This window comes from Homalodisca vitripennis, chromosome 7, assembly GCF_021130785.1.
Source record: "Homalodisca vitripennis isolate AUS2020 chromosome 7, UT_GWSS_2.1, whole genome shotgun sequence".
Taxonomy (NCBI): Eukaryota; Metazoa; Arthropoda; class Insecta; order Hemiptera; family Cicadellidae; genus Homalodisca; species Homalodisca vitripennis.
In genome coordinates, this window is record NC_060213.1 from 114,099,198 (window position 1) to 114,115,029 (window position 15,832).

Genomic DNA, 15,832 nt, shown 5'->3' on the forward strand with positions numbered 1-15,832 from the left:
AGTATACATTTTTAAAGTGGAAGGGTATTCATTCTAAGGTCAAGTTTAGTAGATTTTTGAACTTAAAAAAAAAAATGTATGTAAATCCTTGCGGTAAATAAGTAGCTATTAAATTAATGGTTTTAGCTAATTGTTTTATATTTTAGTAGACATTGATTTTATTTGATCAGGCATGACCGACTATAATGATGTAACATACCATAATTTTAAAATCAATGTAGTATGAGTTAGTAATTAGAAAAACTATTTTTTCTACTATTTTAAAAGAATAACTTCAAAATAGATGAAAATAAGATGTGTCGATTACACTACCTTAAAATAAATCATTGATGACAAACGTTAAACATGAAGTAAAATAAGCTGAATTTGAAAATATAGTCTACATTATTTTTTTACAACTCAACTAATAACAACTGCTTTTTTACATTATAATTATACAAATACAGTTGTTACACTCTACTAATTAATATAATTTCATCAAACTGTTTCGCCACACTGTCATTATTATAACACGATAATAATATGCAAGGTGATTTTCAGATATCCTCCCTCTGATTTTTTTACATTGTTGCGGTATCGATACCAAAATACCACCAAGCATTGCCTGGGAAAAAAATACATTGTTTTAATCTTTTTGACATTTTTGTCCGCCTTCTCGGATCCATCGTTTTGGAACAAATTTATATTTTTATACATAGTGTGACTCACAATAGTTGATATTTATGTATTTGTTTTTTTTATTAAAAATAAATCCCTAAGTATAAGCTAAAAGCCTTAAGTAAATAAACCAAAAGGAGTAAAACATTGCTTTTGTATTTATTTTTGTGTTCTCGTAGTATGAAGAATTAACCATTAGAAATAAGAGGAGAGAACGGCTTATTTCATTACGCAGCGGAGACGGCAAGAGTGCAGCTTAAAACCAATCAGCTGGTATTCAATTGGTTAGCGGATGATATAACCAATCAGCTGATATTCAGTTGGTTAGTGGGTGAAAACCAATCATCTGATATTCAGTTGGTTAGTGGATGACATAACCAATCAGCTGATATTCAGTTTGTTAGTGGATGCTGTAACCAACCATCTAATATTCATTTGATTAGTGTATGAAATAACCAAACATCTGATATTCGGTTGCTTAGTGGATGATATAACCAATCAGCTGATATTCAGTTTGTTAGTGGATGCTGTAACCAACCATCTAATATTCATTTGATTAGTGTATGAAATAACCAAACATCTGATATTCGGTTGCTTAGTGGATGATATAACCAATCAGCTGATATTCAGTTTGTTAGTGGATGCTGTAACCAACCATCTAATATTCATTTGATTAGTGTATGAAATAACCAAACATCTGATATTCGGTTGCTTAGTGGATGATATAACCAATCAGCTGATATTCAGTTTGTTAGTGGATGCTGTAACCAACCATCTAATATTCATTTGATTAGTGTATGAAATAACCAAACATCTGATATTCGGTTGCTTAGTGGATGATATAACCAATCAGCTGATATTCAGTTTGTTAGTGGATGCTGTAACCAACCATCTAATATTCATTTGATTAGTGTATGAAATAACCAAACATCTGATATTCGGTTGCTTAGTGGATGACATAACCAATCAGCTGATATTCAGTTTGTTAGTGGATGCTGTAACCAACCATCTAATATTCATTTGATTAGTGTATGAAATAACCAAACATCTGATATTCGGTTGCTTAGTGGATGACATAACCAATCAGCTGATATTCAGTTTGTTAGTGGATGCTGTAACCAACCATCTAATATTCATTTGATTAGTGTATGAAATAACCAAACATCTGATATTCGGTTGCTTAGTGGATGATATAACCAATCAGCTGATATTCAGTTTGTTAGTGGATGCTGTAACCAACCATCTAATATTCATTTGATTAGTGTATGAAATAACCAAACATCTGATATTCGGTTGGTTAGTGGATGACATAACCAATCAGCTGATATTCAGTTTGTTAGTGGATGCTGTAACCAACCATCTAATATTCATTTGATTAGTGTATGAAATAACCAAACATCTGATATTCGGTTGCTTAGTGGATGATATAACCAATCAGCTGATATTCAGTTTGTTAGTGGATGCTGTAACCAACCATCTAATATTCATTTGATTAGTGTATGAAATAACCAAACATCTGATATTCGGTTGCTTAGTGGATTGAGTGTTACTGACTGTTTGTTTAAACGAAAAAAGGTACTCTCGTTAAAATTTTTGCTTTGGAAGCATTTGGAGCAAAGGCTTATGACTACATGTATTTGAAATCCACAAAAGGCTTTCTATTAATACCAGATATGTTTTTAAATTGAAAGTACTTAATATGCATAAAATTACCGTACAAAATCAAGAAACTCGTTTAATAGTATGCATAATAAAAATTAATATTGTCATTTATTATATTTAAAAGAATATTTATAATTTATAAGGCAAATGTCACAGCGTTTATAATGCAATACATGTAAGCAAATGTGTCAAATTTCATAAACAATGATATTAAAGCATGGCTATGTATACGTCCATGGATAAGTAGTATTTATCTGCCCGTACTGTCCAATAGTACCTCTGTACATACTCGTATCTCGTATACCCCCAGCACTTACAGTTAATTATGGGAGTCATCTATCTCTAGTCTCCAGTTAAACTCAGTTAAACTGCCCTATCAACATCAGCCTGTAGGAAAATTATGAATAGTAAATATAACGATTACTAAGAAGTATATATGCATTTTAATTTGCATTGTTGATAGGTACAATAAATAACATATGCGTATAAAGTATGATCAAAAGAGTTTTAAAACGGTAATGTATTAGAATTCTATTTTACTATTTTTTTAGTAACTATATCAAACATGGGACTAACAATTAAAAGAAATCAGTTGGTATTGAGTTGTAACAACTATACATTGTTTTTATTTATTCATCAAATATTTCTCAATTGACATTTTTTTTAAATCCACATTAGCAATTAAAACAATAAAAATCAATATAACCAACATCATTGATAAATAAGTAGCATAGTCAATAGCAATAATAAAATATATCAAATAGCCTTTATTACATAAAATAGTTGAAGAAGCCACTAAATATTCAAGGAATAAATAAAAAGTGAAAGCAATTTTATTAATTACACACTATATTAATAAAATTCTATTACAGGATTTCTTAACTGAAGAAAACACATCGACGATTCTGGGTATTCAGTATAAAAATATTGTTAAACCTTAAATTAGTCAAAATCAATCCAGTACAGAATTGGGAGTCCAAGATGGTGACACAAAGCATTTATTATACCGAATTAAATAAGATTAATTTATTAATATTTAATTCATTAACTAACATTTATTTAAAAATTGTTATCTAAACTTTTCCGAGTTTTAAAATTTTATGATCGGTTTGAAACCCCACTAAAGGGTTGAAAGCCAATTGGAATGTCTTATTTTGTAACTTAAGTTCTCCAAAATGTCCAGCTAGTTGCGTAAGCACATTCACTTCTTTTCATGTATTTCCTCTCAGAACACGAATGATCGATAATGAAGATAACACGATATGATCATTATTAATGTGAGACAAGTTATTGTGTATCTGAGTTTATTTTGTTATATACACCAACATTAAATCTCATTGGTTAGGAAAATGTGTTTTATGTTAAATATCATAAGAAAACATGCCAATGGTGGTTTACTGCTTGCATGGGTGACCGCTGGGCGATCCTGTCCTTGCAAGCAGCCCGCCTGCCCGGCCGTTGGTGGTGGTTAGGAAGTCACCTTTAAGCCCTCAGTTTAAGTGTTAGAGAGGGCTTCTTAGCCCTAAATTATCCTGGTAAAATAAGACATTACTTCACTTTATAACATCCCTAACTACAGAAAAGGTAGACAAACTCTTTAAATCATTACACGTGAAACTATAGCCATTTAAAGTAGGCAAAAGAAGCTGTTTTGTAACAGGTCAAAATAAAAACGAATCAAATAATAACAGAATTTTTACAACACGTTAAAATTTTTAATTTCTCCATACATCATGTTTCTTGATACAATTTTGCGTTTTATAAAGTAGAAAAGTTAACATTAGTGTTTGAAATGGGCATAGTTTTTAAAATGGTACGAATAGTTTTATAATAACTATTGCTGTGCCAACTTGAGTGTAAATACATGCGTGAGTTGCTAATTTTAAAGACAGATGGACTGAAAGAAATAAATTTTAGTATATAATTTCATATAACATTTTCTTTATTTTTGTGAATATAAGTAGGCTAGGCTGTGAGACTTAAAAATTCCAACTACACTATTTCTAAAATGTATTACACATCGGATGAAACCGCGTTCTTAATTAATTACAGTAAATGTTCAAGTTCCATTACGAGGTAATAGCAGTAAGTGTAATTCGCATGCGATGAGTTAAGCCAACAAGGTAGTGGAAGAGCGGCTATTAGGTGGATTAAATGCTGACTACCCGCGTCCCCTAGGAGCCGAACATATGGAAGTGGACATGTTCTGCCGTACACGCACATGTCGGGAATTCATTACACTGAAGGGGTTATATGTACTGAATTATCCTGGGAGTACACACGCAAATATTATCACACTCAGGAAAATGTTTTTCATGAAAGCAAACAGACTCGTATCAATATATCCTCAGTTCTTTCAAAACTTAATTGGCAATGCGGAATCATTTCGTAATTAACTACTTCATGGAATCACGTCCTTGTTTACCCGTACGTACAAGTTATTATCAGGATTAATATTTGTGTGGTGTCACTTGTAAAACAAAGGAGAACACCACACCACGTGTCGCTGAGGTTACATGCATAATGTGTTACTATGACAAATGTTACAATGTAATGTTATTGTAAGCCGGATTGCGTACAAAAATTGTTCGCTAACGCTCAGACAAATCAGATGGAGTGAGGTTCAACGCCCTTGTAGATGTAGCCAATATAGACTGAAGATTCATGTACAATGTAACAGTGTATAGAGCAGTTAGTTCTGGAGACATCGTGGGGACAGGCAGAATATAACTTTTCAGACCTTTTCTAGAAAGGCTTCGCTTACGCACAGCTAACTAGAAGACTTTTTGTAATCCATAATTGAGATATTACTGCAGGAGCACTTATGTATGAGGAAGATCTTGCCTTCAGGGTGGCTTACAAATGAAGTCCTTGTTCCTAGATCTCTTTACCCTCTAGGATTTCCCAACTGTTAAAGGTTCTAATGCTTCTGCTAATGTCTCCGGTGTCTATGTCTACCTATTCAGACCATTAGCTATTCCGCGTCTAGAACGTCTGTATTCCTACCCATGAGGTCACAACTATTGGGATTCCTCAACATTTAAAGGTCCCCAATTTCTAGTATTTCCTTTCCACTGGAACAAACAGAGTCTATAGCCTGCAGTTCCACCAACATGCACATACCTTCTGGAGGATTAGGGTCAGCAAGAATCCCAAGACAGTAATCCTCTAAACCAATACATGTTGTGTTTTAGTAGATTCTTGATTATGATATCCCTTGCTTCTGTTATACCTGATTCTGTAAGCTTTCTATCTCCGAAAACCCTTGGCTTCTAATTAGTTGAATTATTAGATTGTCTGGTTCCTGGGAGCTTCCAATCTCTAAATTTCCCCCACTTCAGTGAAATGTTGACGGTTTCAGCAATAATAATTCTTTTAATCCATCCAATCTTTTTTTCTTTCCTTCTATGAGTGAACTGAGTTTTTACCTATACATTTTCTTTATATTTAATTGTATCAATTGTTTATTTATAACTAAAAGTCTAATAATTTCAAATCTCTATCGGGGTTCTCTTCACGTTCAAATTGAACATGTTTAGTTATTGATTGACTATCGTTAAACCTTTCATATCAACGTATATTTGGATTAGGCTAATTTACTAAAGCCATAACAAACGCAATTAAAACCCTACTAGTTTAATACATATAGTTTAATGTGTAAATCCAAAACAAGAATGATCGGTCACTAAAAAGATAGGGCACTGAGAACAGATTACAATTTTCCGTTATTAAAATGGAGTAGGATGCAAAGCTTTGAATTAAAGAGTGGATTGCCTAGAGCCTAAGCAATTGTCAAAGAAACGGTAAAATTCATGAAAGTTAACTCAGAATAATTTAAATGTTCATAGAACGAATCACAGCCAGAACTAAAGAAGAATTTTAAAATAATTGCCTAAATGATCCAGACTAAATATTAGGTCCATCAAACCAATTGAAAATTTTAAAGACCATAAGATAATCAGTAACATCATTTAGAAGAAGAGGAAAACTGCCAGTTGGCTGAACGTTAGAGAGTGGACTAGAAAATTTGTATGTATATCCGTCTTTTTGTCAGCAAGATAACCCAAGAACCAACTGACATTAGGTTTAATATTTTCACTGACCTTCATTTCAATATAAGAAAAACAAGTTCGATAGAGGTACCTGTCACTCTATGGGATTTTGTTGAGCGTTAAGGAATATCTACGTTGGTCTTATGATTAACCATGATGTCAACAAGAAAATCCTAGAATAATTAATTCTGAATCATAATGAGTGCAATCATGTACCATTTTAACACATGTAGCCTAATGAAATAAGGTACAAAATTGAAACTTTATATACCTCAGCGAAGCCTGTTACGCAACACGTGAAGTGACGTACATCTACCTTGTTTTTTTCAAAGTAGCAAAACTACTGCGGAATTTGTGGTCGGACAGCGAACTCATAGTTTTCAGAGGTCCGTTGTCAACGAGAGACTGTCAATTGGACAAACATGCATCCAACATGGCAGTTGTACAAGCAGAGTAATCAATGAGGTAAGGTAACATAGGAGGTCAGCTTCGCCCCGCCCCTACATGTGCAGTACATTACACATAATAATGAGACCGCATGTCCCACAATGTTACAGTTCCAGTGCACCAGTAACGGCGATGGTAATGGTATCACCACCACTTTGTCACCACTTTGGTAACAAGTGGCAAATTCAAATTGTCTCGTTCGTCGTTCTTGTTTGAAGTACGTCACGTGTAATTGGCTTTTTCAACAGTGTTTGTCTTGAATTTCCAAACTAAATAACGAATAATGAGTTTGAAACAATGTATTAGCTTGAACATAAAACGTTAAAAACAAGAGCCTGAATGTATAGGGTGTTTTAGAATGCTCTACAAACATTTTATAGGCAGAATTATATCCAAATATTGTATTAAAATAGTTTTAAAGTCTTCAGTTATTCATACTACATTTTTACTCATATATTTATTCAATTATTATGTTTAATTTTATAACTATTTTAAGTGTAATTTTGAAATCTTGTATACAGCTTTAAAATTTAGGTGATAAAACAAAATAGTTGGTATTTTTAAATCCTTAACCAAAATGACGGCCATTGGAAGTATTTGTACAGAAATAACCTAAAAGGAATAATTGTATAAAATTGTTATAATAATAATAATAAATATTTTCCTTTTGATACTTTTATAAGAAATCTGATACATCTCTTATGAAAAATGTCGAAGGATTAAACGAGATTTATTACTTTTTACGGTGCGCGGCTGTTGGTAGCAGATTGCAGTAAAGTTATTATATCAGTAACAAATAACTATTGCTTTCTTCACCTGTTTTTTTGTGCCAGCGTTTAAAAAAGCTAGTAACAGTAAATCTTAAGTTTAGTTGGTTGTGGTTTCAAGCATTTTAATTGCACTTCAAGAGAGTCTTATAAGACTTATTTCCTAAAACACATATGTATATTATATTGAAATTTTAATACAGTTTTTATTTATTTTAAAACAACTCGATAATAAATGCGTATCTCGATATACTGTAACCTAATGTTAAATTTGTTTTGTCCTCATAAATACAATTTAGATAAGAAAAATCTAAAAATAATTATTGCTGCAAAGTTCTTTAGAGCGATTTCCTCTATAGTGGAATAACTTAATCACGTAATCCGTTCAAATACAATTATTGTAGAAATTAAATCACTAAAAAAATACGATAATAACTCAAATGATATTTCGCCCTTAATAAAAAAAGAATTGAACCTATCCAATTTTTCTGTTAGCGCTACGATAAACTGGATATTTGACTTCCCAGCATATCAGAGATTTTTTAATTAGTAGGCATATACTTTCAACTCTTTGGTGTTTGGCAATCTTTGCAGTATATTTATTTTATTCCAGTTCTGCTCAAATAATTCATGTAATATTTACCATCGAAGCCGATCGGGCCTTAGGAGACACATTTGTGTACTTCCTTGGAGTACACGTTATGGAATGCATGTATATTCCAATGAACAAATGCATGGGATATGTAAACGTTATAAGTTAACCCAATTCATTAGGGAAGTTACGCATCTATTCGTTAGAGAGGTTCTTTAATACAGTTTTGTCGTATGTTTCAAGAAATATCGTTCACAAAGAAGTTTCGTTTAACTTACCACGCAACGTATGTTCTGCACATTCTGAATTATGGGTTTTTAGGGAAATCAATGTAAAATACGTACAGTACAATGTCAGTTGGTTATTTTTGATGATGTTCCGTACATAACTTAAGTGAGATGCTGACATGCTTACAAAACACAGTGGAACTGTCTGACAAATGTTAATTTGAATATAAGAATTCATTGATTAGTTAAAGAATATTTCAACAGTTTAGGTATGTATTTCGAATGTAATTCAGCATATATGTTTAACAAATTATAATTATAATTGATTTTTCTAAGAAAGGTTGAGTAGGTCTTAATTACACGCAAATAGGTTGACGCCCTTAATCTGAAAATCTTCATGAAAATTTAATATGGTTCATTTTGACTTTTGCCTCAAATTAATATGTAATGTCATATTTTTTGAGAATGGATATACATGTCTTGAAACTATGGGGTGCATGAATCAGAAGTAATCATGAACATCGCAAACTGTTGGATAACAGTGCTATGCACGTGAGTTTGTCAAATTGACACTCAGCAGTTCGTTTCCATGGTGATAAGCAGAGGAAGGGTGCGCGAAGTATAAGTAATCATAAACATCGCAAACTGTTGGATAAAAGTGCTATGCACGTGAGTTTGTCAAATTGACACTCAGCAGTTCGTTTCCATGGTGATAAGCAGAGGAAGGGTGCGCGAAGTATAAGTAATCATAAACATCGCAAACTGTTAAATAATCGGCGCCACGCAAGTAAGACTGTAAAATGGATAATACAGCAACTCGTTTCCATGGCGATAAGCAGAGGAAGGGTGCGCGAATGCCATAAGTCAATCATAAACATCGCAAACTGTTGATTGAATTTGGCAATACGAACTCCTGCCTGCGCCACTGTGAAGTGAGACTGTCCCATAAATGGATAATCAGCAACTCGTTTCCATGGTGATAAGCAGAGGAAGGGTGCGCGAAGTATAAGTAATCATAAACATCGCAAACTGTTAATAACGGCGCCACGCAAGTGAGACTGTAAAATGGATAATCAGCAACTCGTTTCCATGGTGATAAGCAGAGGAAGGGTGCGCGAAGTATAAGTAATCATAAACATCGCAAACTGTTAAATAACGGCGCCACGCAAGTGAGACTGTAAAATGGATAATCAGCAACTCGTTTCCATGGTGATAAGCAGAGGAAGGGTGCGCGAAGTATAAGTAATCATAAACATCGCAAACTGTTAAATAACGGCGCCACGCAAGTGAGACTGTAAAATGGATAATCAGCAACTCGTTTCCATGGTGATAAGCAGAGGAAGGGTGCGCGAAGTATAAGTAATCATAAACATCGCAAACTGTTGGATAAAAGTGCTATGCACGTGAGTTTGTCAAATTGACACTCAGCAGTTCGTTTCCATGGTGATAAGCAGAGGAAGGGTGCGCGAAGTATAAGTAATCATAAACATCGCAAACTGTTGGATAAAAGTGCTATGCACGTGAGTTTGTCAAATTGACACTCAGCAGTTCGTTTCCATGGTGATAAGCAGAGGAAGGGTGCGCGAAGTATAAGTAATCATAAACATCGCAAACTGTTGGATAAAAGTGCTATGCACGTGAGTTTGTCAAATTGACACTCAGCAGTTCGTTTCCATGGTGATAAGCAGAGGAAGGGTGCGCGAAGTATAAGTAATCATAAACATCGCAAACTGTTGGATAAAAGTGCTATGCACGTGAGTTTGTCAAATTGACACTCAGCAGTTCGTTTCCATGGTGATAAGCAGAGGAAGGGTGCGCGAAGTATAAGTAATCCTAAACATCGCAAACTGTTAAATAACGGCGCCACGCAAGTGAGACTGTAAAATGGATAATCAGCAACTCGTTTCCATGGCGATAAACAGAGGCAAGGCTACGCGAATCAGAAGTAATCATGAACATCGCAAACTGTTGGATAACAGCGCTACGCAAGTGAGTCTCTCCAAAGGACAATCAGCCCTCATATCAGCTTCGGTGAGGCAATTTGTGTTACTTTGATACAGGACTATCCCATTTTAGCGAGCATGCAGGCGAGGGCAGAAGTTTGTGAGGTGTATCCATTTATACGTATTCATCCCCGAGAACCAAAATACATATGAAGTTTACTTTATGTATTTTAAGCTGATTGTGAAAATGTATTTAATAAATTAATATTTATGCTAAAAACCAAATCGATTTTGAACACAAAACATTTAAAAAATGATAATTTGAAATGATATTTTAGTGTTGCGTCTTATACCAATTTTATGCCAATAAAAATTGGCATCCGAGTGTATTTCTTTTCACTATTTTCACCAAAGTAAAACAATCGAAGAAAACAGTGTAAGTGTCAGATTGTCACGAAAGTTTTAATTATTGTAGTGCATAACAAATTAATAAAGATTAAATTATTTCCCAAAGTTAACTTTTTCAACGTGGGAACATACATTTCTAAAGTTCTAAAAGTGATACGGTGATCTGATCCTTAAATATTTCTGCAGTTAATTGATTATTATAAACTCTGTAGCTTGGATTTTGAAAAAAAAAGTATTCAATATGATTAAAATATGTATACCCCATTTCTTCAAATCATATCTCTTTAACTATTATTATGTTTTATAATCATTCATACAGATAATATATTTGACTTTCATGAAGAATTTAAAAAACACACTTTTTATTGTTTATAAAACTAAAAACTTGAATTCCCCGTACACGCTTGCAAACACACAAAATCTTCCCAGATACTATGGGGAGGGGGACTTGCATCATTTCAAGTAGTTGTACCAATTTAAGTTATAGTATGAATAATTGGTCAGTAAATAACACTTTTTATTACCTCTTAATGTTTTTAATTTGTCATGCTTACATTGGAATTGTCGTTGCAAATTCGTAGCAAATAAGCATTTTAAATATTTTGAGTTTTGTGGTGAATAAAATAAATTTAAATGTTTTGGCGTCCGCATTCGGATTATTACACTTTCTAGACAGAAGATTTTAAACAAGAATCCATTTTATAATTTATGCTGTTGCTATTGTTATTGGAAAGTGATTTCCACCAAATTTCTGTGTATTGGGTAAAACCCCTGAGTGATGTATTGAGTTACCAAATACGTGACTTGTATAACTGTTATAAATGTGTTCAAACTTCCAATTTGTATTCTTCTCGGTGACAGTGACGAATTGTGGTTCTTAGAAGAAGTTAATTGAAGAAATCCCTCCCCTTCGCCACCCAAACCCCTCACTCACCCTCCACAACACCCACCTTGCTCACACTTTTGATGAAAAACGTATCGAGAAAATGTTCGGTGAGTGGGTAGAATGAAGCTAATCCTGCGAGTTCACTTTCAAAGGAATTCCAATATCATAAACATTTGAGATTTAGGGGAATTTTCTTTTGAAAATTTATGTCAGCGTAAAGTAAGACAACTCAGTTTTCTAATTCTCCTTCATGGTTTTCATCACAAGAAATTGATTTTACTTAGTCGGACACTGTTGGAAGAAAGGTACACTTACATTTTAAAATGGACTTTATACACTTTGCCTTTTTGACAAAAAAAGTACCAAGTGCATTATGGGAGAAGGAACAAGCTGCTTGCAGCGCACATTATTTATATCTCAGTCAACTTGATGTCAGTCAATTAAGAGCGAGCCCGACATTCCAGTTCTGGCCAGAAGCGTAGACAGTTTGCGGTGGGGGTGGAAAGGGGTGGAATGGAGGGGTTGTATTAGGATAATTTGAGTTCTCTCATACCTGACTTCGTTCTTGTGGATCCACTTTCACTCGCTCCAACTTGGGTTAATTTTAATAACTTAACGCTAATCTGGAATTACAGCTAAAATTAAATTTCCCAGCAGATTAAGTTAAGTAACATCTGGACAGTATTCAACGGTTTCTTAACTTAATCTACAGATGTTCGAGAAAGCTTTGTTACATTTATAAAGGGTTTTTAAAGCACGATACAAATCCAAACCAATCTGTGACAAAAATGTATCTACCGTACCTCAAATAAAGTGTATTTATATCATATTATTTTTTTATACTAAGCAACACGTAAACGTTTAGGCAGTAAACAATGTCGTAGAATCAGAAAAAGAAGATTAAACTTTAGGTTTGTTATTAAAATATGGGTTTAGCTTATTTGTAAAATTGTTACTTCTGTGTTGCATTATTTGATATATTTTAAACTATATTTGTATACATTAAAACGTATTGATTTCGTGCATAATACCAGCTTAGTCGTGTATAAACGCTGTGCTTTCTTCATCTGATTCAACAGAAAATTAAAAGTTTAATCCACTGAATGCTTTGGTTCTTACGGATTTCATAACCGACACTTGAACCGATACACTGAATTTTTAGTAAAACGCTGAAACCGTGTCATAGAATTTATGGCTTGATCTTTGTTTATAATAAATGAAGGAGATCCTTGTATATTTTTTTTAATTTTTGCTTGATATCATTAAAACTCAATAAGTTGTGCGTTTTAACTAAAATTTAATAATTGTAGTAAAAAATAAAATATGAAAAACATATATCATTACTTTTTCATATTTATTTTGAATAGTTATAGTTAATATAGTCATAACAAATCCTATTAAAATTATTGAAGTCTGATTTTTATTTTATTGAAAATTATTTAAACTATAAAAGTCGTTACGATGATCTCAGTTTTAACATAGTCTCGTCATAATCTAGAAATTCCTGTTAATCTAGAAAGGATAAAATGAACATTTCGAATATAAACGGAAGATTTTGAGCCTTTGGCAATATTTGCCAATTGAAATAAATACAATTTTAAATATCATGACACTTTCTGTACTAGATCCTTCTATAAAAGTGTTAAAACCAACAATTTAGTTATTGAATTTATAAATGACCTTTGTGGTCTGATTATATCTGTGTCTGTTAACTATTATGAACAGGTTTCATAAAAAGTTGTACCATTGCTTACATCTAGATTGGAAATTATACCAGTGTCTTGTTTTAATGGGCAATAAATAAGAATACATGTTTAGATAGTTTAAACAACGCTTTTCAGTTACTTTATAATTAGGTTAATGCAATTGGTTTTTAGTTAGACTTTTTAAATTTCAGAGCTACATCCTTTGTTAACTTGCATGAGACAGAAAAATAAATATTTTTTTATCACTCCATCTAAAATTATTGGTATTCAAAGGAGGTATTTTGTAGTTACCAATTTGAAAACTCAACTCAAATGACAATCTCTGAACATAAATATTTTGAAATTTGCAGTGTATTATTTAGAAAATCGTATGAGCCATCGTTGTCTACTTTTTGAACATTCGATTGCAAACGTCCAAACCCCTGCAATAATTTTAAATAACATATCTTCAATAATATACTTTAACAAATACTCTCTGATATGCTAACATGATTAATAGATTTCTTTAATACGCATGTGAACTGAAAAAGACAAAAATATCAAGACGATGCTACGTGGAGGATAAAAGACCTAAGAATATCTTATTGTTTATTCTGACATTAATATTTGACTAGATCGAATAATAATAGAATAATGATTCTCTAAAGTTTGGTTCAAGTGATAAAATACCACAGTCAAATAGTTTCTATAAAATATTAAACTTACTATTATAGGTTACTGTCGAAAACTAAGAAATGTCAGAAGAAAAGAGAGAACTAGCTCATGATAAAAATGTATTACAGTTTAACGTTAGTCAAATAAACCTAGTAGTTTATTAAATAAAACATTGATAAAACCATTAAAACGCCAAATCATTTAAATATTTGTATTCAAAACAATCACAGCGTTTTGTATTGACGAATCAATGTGTTGACAGTATAATTACAGGCTGTTAATTAAATATTACAATTTAATAAGCGGGTTGACAAACGCTTCGTCACAGCGTTACGCTTTGAGGAATTATTTCTTGTAATGTATCTTATACATTGCATTAAAATAAAAATGAACATGTAATAAATTGTACTTAAGTAATATTAAACACAAAGAAATTAAGCTTATTTCTCTAGTGGAAAGTGTTAAAAATGTCACAGAATTTATATCAGATGTCGAGGTTTGGTGTGATATCGTGTAGATGTAGAACTGAAAAGTTTTAAGTTTTAAGGCGCCTGTGTGATTTAGGTTGTTTTTTGTTCTTTTTGTATTATGCAATTTTTCTAAAATAATGAAGCCATTCATCAAATTAAATTGTATGCTGTGGAGATGGAATATTACCTCGGAAACGCATTTTTGGATTTGATGGTGGTAAGAATGCCTAATTAATTTGTCAGTTGAATGTAAAAGAGGTATAATGAATGTGTTTTTCATCTCTGTTCCTTAATAGCGTTACTATATTCTAGGCCTATTAATTAGGATTACATCAAATTTGAATAAAAGTTAGCTTAAACGGAATAGAAAAATAGTGTTTCCGTACAACTCATTCGTACTTCAAATAAAAGCTTGGATTAGATCTTATTCAAGACAACCCTTCATGGCCTCAAGAAATAAAAAAATTGTTGAGAAACACAATTTTAATATATCGTAAAAAGAGGTTATGAATATACGAAAACAATATATTTTATTTTCTGATATTACAATTTAGAATATAAATGCATATTAGCATTTAAATATTTTTCATGTCATCACAACAAACTTTCCATTCCGAGGTAAGTAGAGTGGTAGAAACCAAGTTAATTAGAGAGATCCTGCATTCCAGCTGGAATACTTCTGTAGTGCTTCCAGCTCCAGTCAGGTAAAGTTTGGAGGGAAGGATTACAAGGGTATTATGATCATCGAGAAAGCTTCGTTGTTTGTCATTTAATTAATTAAATAAAGTTATAATCACTAGTATGCCTATTTTAAAATATCCATAATTGCCTTTGACCGATTTTTCAATATTTTGTGTTTTTATACTTATTGCAAGTAACATTAACTTAAACAAGCTTAAGTATATGAGAGTGTTACGTTTCTATGAAGTAACTAAGATCCTGTCATTAGGTATAGTTTAAAACCCCAAAACTGTTTTAATCTTAACTATTTTAAATTTACTTTACATTTAAATGGATTTCATAGAAATCAACTTATTCCAATCGCCCTCATAGCGTAATTTGTGAGCGTCTCCTTTTGCATTTACTTTGATAATGACCCCTAGAATCGAAAACTACCATAATTCCAAAACGTATATATACAGCTAGTTTGTATTCTTACTCATAGCTTGTATGAGCTTGCAATTCAGTCTTAATCAATAACAGTTTTCAATATGGCGGCCATTTACATTCTTACAAACATTTTATCTCGGTTACTTCCCAATATGGCACAAAACTATATGTACTAGGTAATTATATATAACTTTTATTCACAATTTTTTGCAATACCTGTTACGGTTTCAAAATGGCGGCCATTAAATCTT

The 15,832-nt window shown here is 32.4% G+C and overlaps 1 protein-coding gene across 2 annotated transcripts in view; it reads right to left on the reverse strand.

The window, feature by feature from the left end:
• Positions 1 to 15,832, reverse strand: part of LOC124366218 — a 217,390-nt gene that overhangs the window by 82,904 nt on the left and 118,654 nt on the right. The window lies entirely within an intron of this gene.